Source organism: Rhinolophus ferrumequinum, chromosome 23 (assembly GCF_004115265.2).
Source record: "Rhinolophus ferrumequinum isolate MPI-CBG mRhiFer1 chromosome 23, mRhiFer1_v1.p, whole genome shotgun sequence".
In the NCBI taxonomy this organism is placed as follows: Eukaryota; Metazoa; Chordata; class Mammalia; order Chiroptera; family Rhinolophidae; genus Rhinolophus; species Rhinolophus ferrumequinum.
Genome location: NC_046306.1, coordinates 3,222,296 through 3,228,503, shown reverse-complemented (window position 1 = coordinate 3,228,503; position 6,208 = coordinate 3,222,296). Strand labels below are relative to the sequence as shown.

At 41.9% G+C, this 6,208-nt stretch overlaps 1 non-coding gene across 1 annotated transcript; it reads right to left on the bottom strand.

Moving 5' to 3' along the window:
- Positions 1-2,438: 2,438 nt before the first annotated feature.
- Positions 2,439-2,602, bottom strand: LOC117016375 (U1 spliceosomal RNA). The gene has a single exon (XR_004421898.1). It is a non-coding gene; the product is annotated as a U1 spliceosomal RNA (small nuclear RNA).
- Positions 2,603-6,208: the final 3,606 nt, after the last annotated feature.

The window sequence follows — 6,208 nt, the reverse complement described above, 5'->3', positions numbered from 1 at the left end:
CAGAGACTTGGGGGTTGTTTTGTCCTGCAGCATAATCTGACATCTCCTACCGATACACTTCTCCCTGAGTTTCCATTGGCTGATGCCCCCTTATTGTTCAGACTCTTCTCAAATATCCTGTCCTCAGAAAAGTTCTTTTTGTCCACTTCCTCCCAGCTGCTCTTCATCATATTTCCCTGCTTTATTTTCTTTGTAGCACTTAAGGCCATCTGACATTATTTGGTTTATTTGTCCATTTACTGCATTTCGTTATTTCCAAGATAAACATTTTTTCATGTATGAATTTCTGAAATCAGGATGGATCTCACAGTCCACGTGTGTTATAGGCCATGGCATAGTCGAATGGCCCTCGCATGGATGGACATCAAAATGACCAGCATCCAAGCCTGAAGTTCCCTTCTGCAGCCAACACCTGTAGCTATCATGCAGTTGAGCAGTGTCAGCACACGGGAAGAAAATCCCGATTGGACACGGAGCCCTCTTTTAATATCTAATTGTATGTCATGATTGTAGAGATGGAGTAGAATACTGGGGCAAATCCTACATATTTAAGGATATTGTTGAAGTGGGAACCAACGAAGAAAAACTGTATTTAATTCTAAAGTCTACTTAAGAGTCTGGCACTCATGACTTACTTTTAATCCTTTTATGGATTCTTTTAAAAAAAACCCACCATGTCATCAGTGTTATGGATAGATGCACAGAGGATGAGACGGATGGTGTGGAAAAAACCCAGACATCGATGAATCTGACTCAAAAAGTGATTCAGAAGAGTTGAACTCAGTATAAAAAAGTTTGAGGGATAACAACCAATTTATTTCACTTGTATTTTCATTTTTTTATGTATGCACAACATAGTAATATGTGATAAAAATCTGTCTAATTAAGTCTCAAAGAACTCTTTCAATAAGTAAAATTAAAAATTCCAAGCGATAAGAAAGCATTGTGTCATGGATTAATTGGCAGTGTGTTTTTCTCTCGCAGTAGAACAAAAAACAATGGTGCTTCTTGCAACTGTGTGTCTTAGAGTTGATAAAATGGGGTATTTCTGGCTGAGGCTGCTCTTATCACAAAGACATCTGCCATGTCTTTCAATTCAATTTCAGCGGAGTTTAAACAAGGTCTCTGGCCATGTAGAAAGTTGGCTCATTTGGATTCCGGGGCCATTTTGATTTTACATTCGACCAGCTCTGAACTGGACAATGGCTGGGGCCTTGCCTCTGACACCCATTGGGTTTCTAAGGCTCAGATGCCCACAGGTTCTGCCCCTGGGTGGGACAAGGCCCTTCAGCGTCAGAGGGACATCACTGCAGGGCGTTGGGCGAGGCTTGTGTCACCATCACAGTTTTTTTTGCCAAATTCATGAATCACCTGTGCTATTATTTAATTAATAGTTTTCTCTTTCAAAAACTTATTTTTCAATAATTTTAGACTCAAAAGTAGTACAGAGAGGTTCTGTTGACACTTTACCCAGTTTCAGCGATAACAACTTTAGCTTCATAGCTGGGCTACAGATTCAAAAGTAGGAAACTATGATTAAGTAGGCTGCAGGCCTTATTCAGATTTCACCAGTTTTCCCACACGCTCATTTGCATATGTGTGTGTAGGTCTGTGCACTTTGGTCACGTGTGCACACTGTCCATTATCAAGACACAGACCTGTTCAACCAGGAGCTTCCTGTGCTGCCCCATCATGGTTTCACCCCACTCTCTGTCAACAACTACCCGCAACCACTAATCTGTTTTCTGTCACTATAATTTTGGCATTTTGAGATTATTATATAAGTTGAATTATATCCTATGCACGATTGTTTTGTTTTCATTCAGCATAAAGCCCTTGAAACTCATCCAATTTGTCGAGTGTCTCAATAGTGTATTTGAAAAACATTGCGTTAATAGTATTCCGTGGTATAGACACACCAGTTTATTTAATCTCTTCCCTGCTGAAGGACATTTGGGTGGTTTCAAGTTATTGGCTATTGCAAATAAAGCACCTATAAACGTCCACATCCAGGTTTGCATGTGACAATAAATTTTCGTTTCTCTAGGAGAAATGCCCACGAGGGCAATTGTCAGGCCATGTTTAATTTCATAAGAAACTGCCAGACTGTTTTTCAGAGGAACTGCCCCATTTTTCATTCACACCCACCATGTGTGGGGGGGGTCCAGTTTCTCCACGTCTTTGCCAGTATTGGGTATTGTTGGTATTTTTTCTTTTAGCCATCCCGGTGGTGTGCAGGGTTATCTCCTTGTGGCTTTAGTTTGCGTCCCCTGATAGCTGATGGTGCCGACCACCTTCTCATGTGCCTCTCAGCCGTCTGCTTGTCCTCTTGGGGGAGTGTCTGTTCATGTCTGTTGCCCGTTTCCTAATTGGATTGTTTTTTTCACTGTTGAGTTTTGAGAGTGCTTTATATATTTTGGCTACTAGTCTTTTTTTTTCAGGGGAGAGCGCGAACGCAGTCCCCCACTACCACAAATTATGCAGTCGAGTTTCCCACATTTGGGGAAATCGCAGGGGTCAGCACATCCGGAGTGCAATGGATAAGCCTCGCCCTGCGAAAACCACCTTCGTGATCGTGGTATCTCTCCTGCCAGGTAAGTATGGCTACTAGTCTTTTGTCAGATATGTGGTTTGTAAATATTTTCTTCCAAGTTTTTTTGCTTTTTTTATAAAGACAAAATTTTTAGAGCAGTTTTAAGTTCACATAGAAATTGTGCAGAAAGTACCGAGATTTCCCAGATAGCCCCTGGCTCCCCATTGTCACCATCCCCACCAGAGTGATGCATTGGTTACAATCGATGGACCTGCACAGACACATCATTACCGCTCAGTCTGCATTTTGCGTTAGAATTCTCTTTTGGTGTTGTATATTCTGTGGGTTTAGAAAAATGTATAATGATGTGTATCCATTATTATAGCATCATACAAAGTATTTTCACGGTCCTAAAAATCCTCTGAGCTCTGCCTATTCATCCCTCCCTGTCTCCTCTAAGTCCTGGCAATCACTGATCTGTTTTACTGTCTCCATAGTTTTCCCTTCTCCAGAATGTCATGGTTAGAAGCATACATGATGTACCCTTTCAGATTGGCTTCTTTGATTACAAATATGAATTTAAGTTTCCTCTGTCTTTTCACAGCTTGACAGCTCATTTCTTCTTAACGCCGAATAGTATTCCATTGTCTGGATGGACCACATTTTATTTATTCATTCACTTTCTGAAGGACGTCTTGGATGCTTCCAAGTTTTGGCGATTATGACTAATGCTGCTATAAACATCCGTGTGCGAGTTATGTGTAGACATGAGTGTTCAGCTCTTTTGGGTAAATACCAAAGAGCGTGATTGCTGGATCATATGTAAGAGTATGTTTCGGGTAAGTCATCGTCATACCGGTACAATGTCATCTAGGTTTTGTTCTATGTTATTTTCTAGAAGTTCTATAGTTTTTCATTGTATATTTAGGTCTGTGATCCATTCTGAGTTAAATTTTGTGAAGAGTGTAAGGTTTGTGTCTGGGTCCATGTTTTGTTTGCATGTGGATGTCCAGTTGTCCCAACACCAGTTGTTCAATAAAAGTTGTTTTTCATTCTCTTAATATGGTCTTTTGCAGAGCAAAAGATTTAATTTTAATAACATCTAACTTATTGATTTTGTTCTTTTTATGGATTGTATTTTTGGTGTCATGTCTAAGAACTCTTTGTCTTAACCTTAGGACCCAAAGCTTTTCTCCTATTTTTTCTTCTAAAATTTTTATAGTTTTACATATAAATCTACAATCCATTTTGAGTAGTTTTGGTATAAAGTGTGAGGCTTACCATAGTTTTTTTTTTTGCTTCCCCCTAAAACATCCAATTGCTCTGGCATCATTTGTTGAAAAGATTATTTGCTTTTGCATCTTTGTCAAAATCATTCCGACACATTTGTGTGGGTCTATGTCTGGATTCTTTATTCTGTTCTATGGATCTATGTGTGTCTCTCCATCAATACCATACTTTCTTGATCACTGTAGCTACACAGTAAGTCTTAAAATTAGATGGTGTGAGTCCTTTACATTTATTCTTCTTTTCCAAAATCCTTTTAGCTATTCTAGTTTGTTTGGCTTTCCATATACATCTTAGAATAAAATTAATATTTTATTTAAATTGGTTATTAAAATGTATGTAAAAGAGAAACATGTGAATTTGATCTGTTAGCTAGAGCTATACTAAGTCACATTAAAATAAAAATGTAACAACTACAATAAAAAAAAAATTATCTGTAAGCCGTGTGACATGATCTCATAAACCACTAGTTTGGCCCAGACCCTCACCTCCCAGCACCCCTGTACTGGGAGTGAAACGCTGGCTATAAGAAATTCACAGAAACTCGCAGAAATTCACATGACTCTGTCCTTTGTCTAGGGCTGGCTCAGTGTTGGCTGGCCAATGGCTTGCAATTTACAGGGTGGCCCAGAGGGCAAATTCTGACCAACTCTGAGGCCCTGTATGGACTAAGTGAACCAATCAGATCCTCCTTTGGCACAGTTGTGCCAAAGGAGGATCTGATTGGTCAGGCAGAAAGAGTCAGGAGTTGGCAGTGGGCGTAGAACAGAAGCCATGAAGACAGAGGGGACGAGGCATGCAGTAGACACCGAGATGAGGAGAAACCGATTCCCCGTGGATGGAAGCCCTTGGGCACTTGTTCCGGCCTGGCAGTGCCAGGGAAGGTGGGGAACTAGACAACCAGGCACCTGAGAGCTGTCCTAGGTTCTGAACAGCCTTCCTTTTGTGAGACCTGAAGTCCGTGGGTTCTTTTTCAACAGCTCCCCGATGTTGAAGGTTGTGTTTCCAAAGCCTTGGGTTCACAGCTATTGCGGAGCACAGGACAACTGTAGGTGGCACGGAACCTGACTTTGATCACCAAACGGGAAGCTGCTGCCTTTCCCTCCATCTCAGCCTAGATCAGTAGGTCCTTCACACCTGGCCCCTCCTCACCCTCTTTAGGAAAGACAGATGGCGTTGGCTTTAGGGCTTTTGATGAGCAATACTCTCCAGCGAGAGTTTTGTCATGTTGCTCTATTTTTGTTGTGGTTTTCGATAATTTGCTTACACATTGTTTTTTCCTCCTTAAATACTGCCTAGTATGTAGGAGAGGTTCAGATTCTCAGCCAATGAATGAGTGAATGAATTGGATGCTTTTTCCTTTTTCTTTGTTTTTTGTCTTTTTACCCCAACTGACTATGAACCCCATGAAGGCAGGGACTGTGCCTTTGTTTTCCCATGACCGTTTTGTTCCTAGAGCCAAGTGAAGTGCTGGCATGGGAGGCTCTCAGAGGTGTGGCCATTGCCTGTACTGGTTAGTGAGCAGCCAGGTGGATGAGGAAGGCACAGGAAGTCAAGATTAACAGGCTGGCGTGCTCTCCGTTTTGGCTCCCGGAGGAAGCTGACGTGACTGGCTCATGTGGGCCCAGCTCCGTGTCCACGTCAGAAACTTGGCTTATCATCCTTTCCTCGAAATCCTCTTTGCAAGGGCGCTGGTCTCTGCACTCACACATCCTTTCTTCCTGCCCCTCACTCCAGCCATAGCAGGCCTGGCCCTATCTGCCCCTCCTCTGCTCGCACGCCCACCTGGGAGTTTTCCACCATCCGGGAAAAGGCCTTTTCCTGGGTCCTGCCTTGGGGCTCCTTCCGGAGTGGGAACACAGAGTGAGACTGGCCAGCTTTCCTTCCTCGAGGCTGGGCAGTCCACTGAACTTTAATTTCACTTTCTCTTTTTTTTGGCCTCTAATAATTTGCCATGTGCTGAGGATCACATTGCAAACTTGGCTGAAGATTTCCTTGAAAGAAAACCCCAACCAGGCTGGACGCATTAGTGTTGTCAGCACGACCATTACTCTCCTTCAGAGGAAAGGTCACGAAATAATTTCAGCTTTGTTTAAAGCCTCTTTAACGGATCCTGTAAAATGTTCTCATTACTAATAATTACCTGTCGAAGTGCTTACACGCTTTTTAAAGCTTTTCTACACCCATTTCACTTTGTTCACACAGAGTTCAAGTTCTCTGATGTACTTGAGAAGAAATTCAAGAGGAAGCATTTCTTTTCTTTCCTTAATTTTTTTTTTTTTTTTAAATCATGTAATTTGGAGTGTTTACAAGGCAGGCTGGCTTTCTCTCTTCTTGGTCAGCGCCTTTCCTCTGCTTTCCATCTCTTTCCATCTTGTCACCCAATAA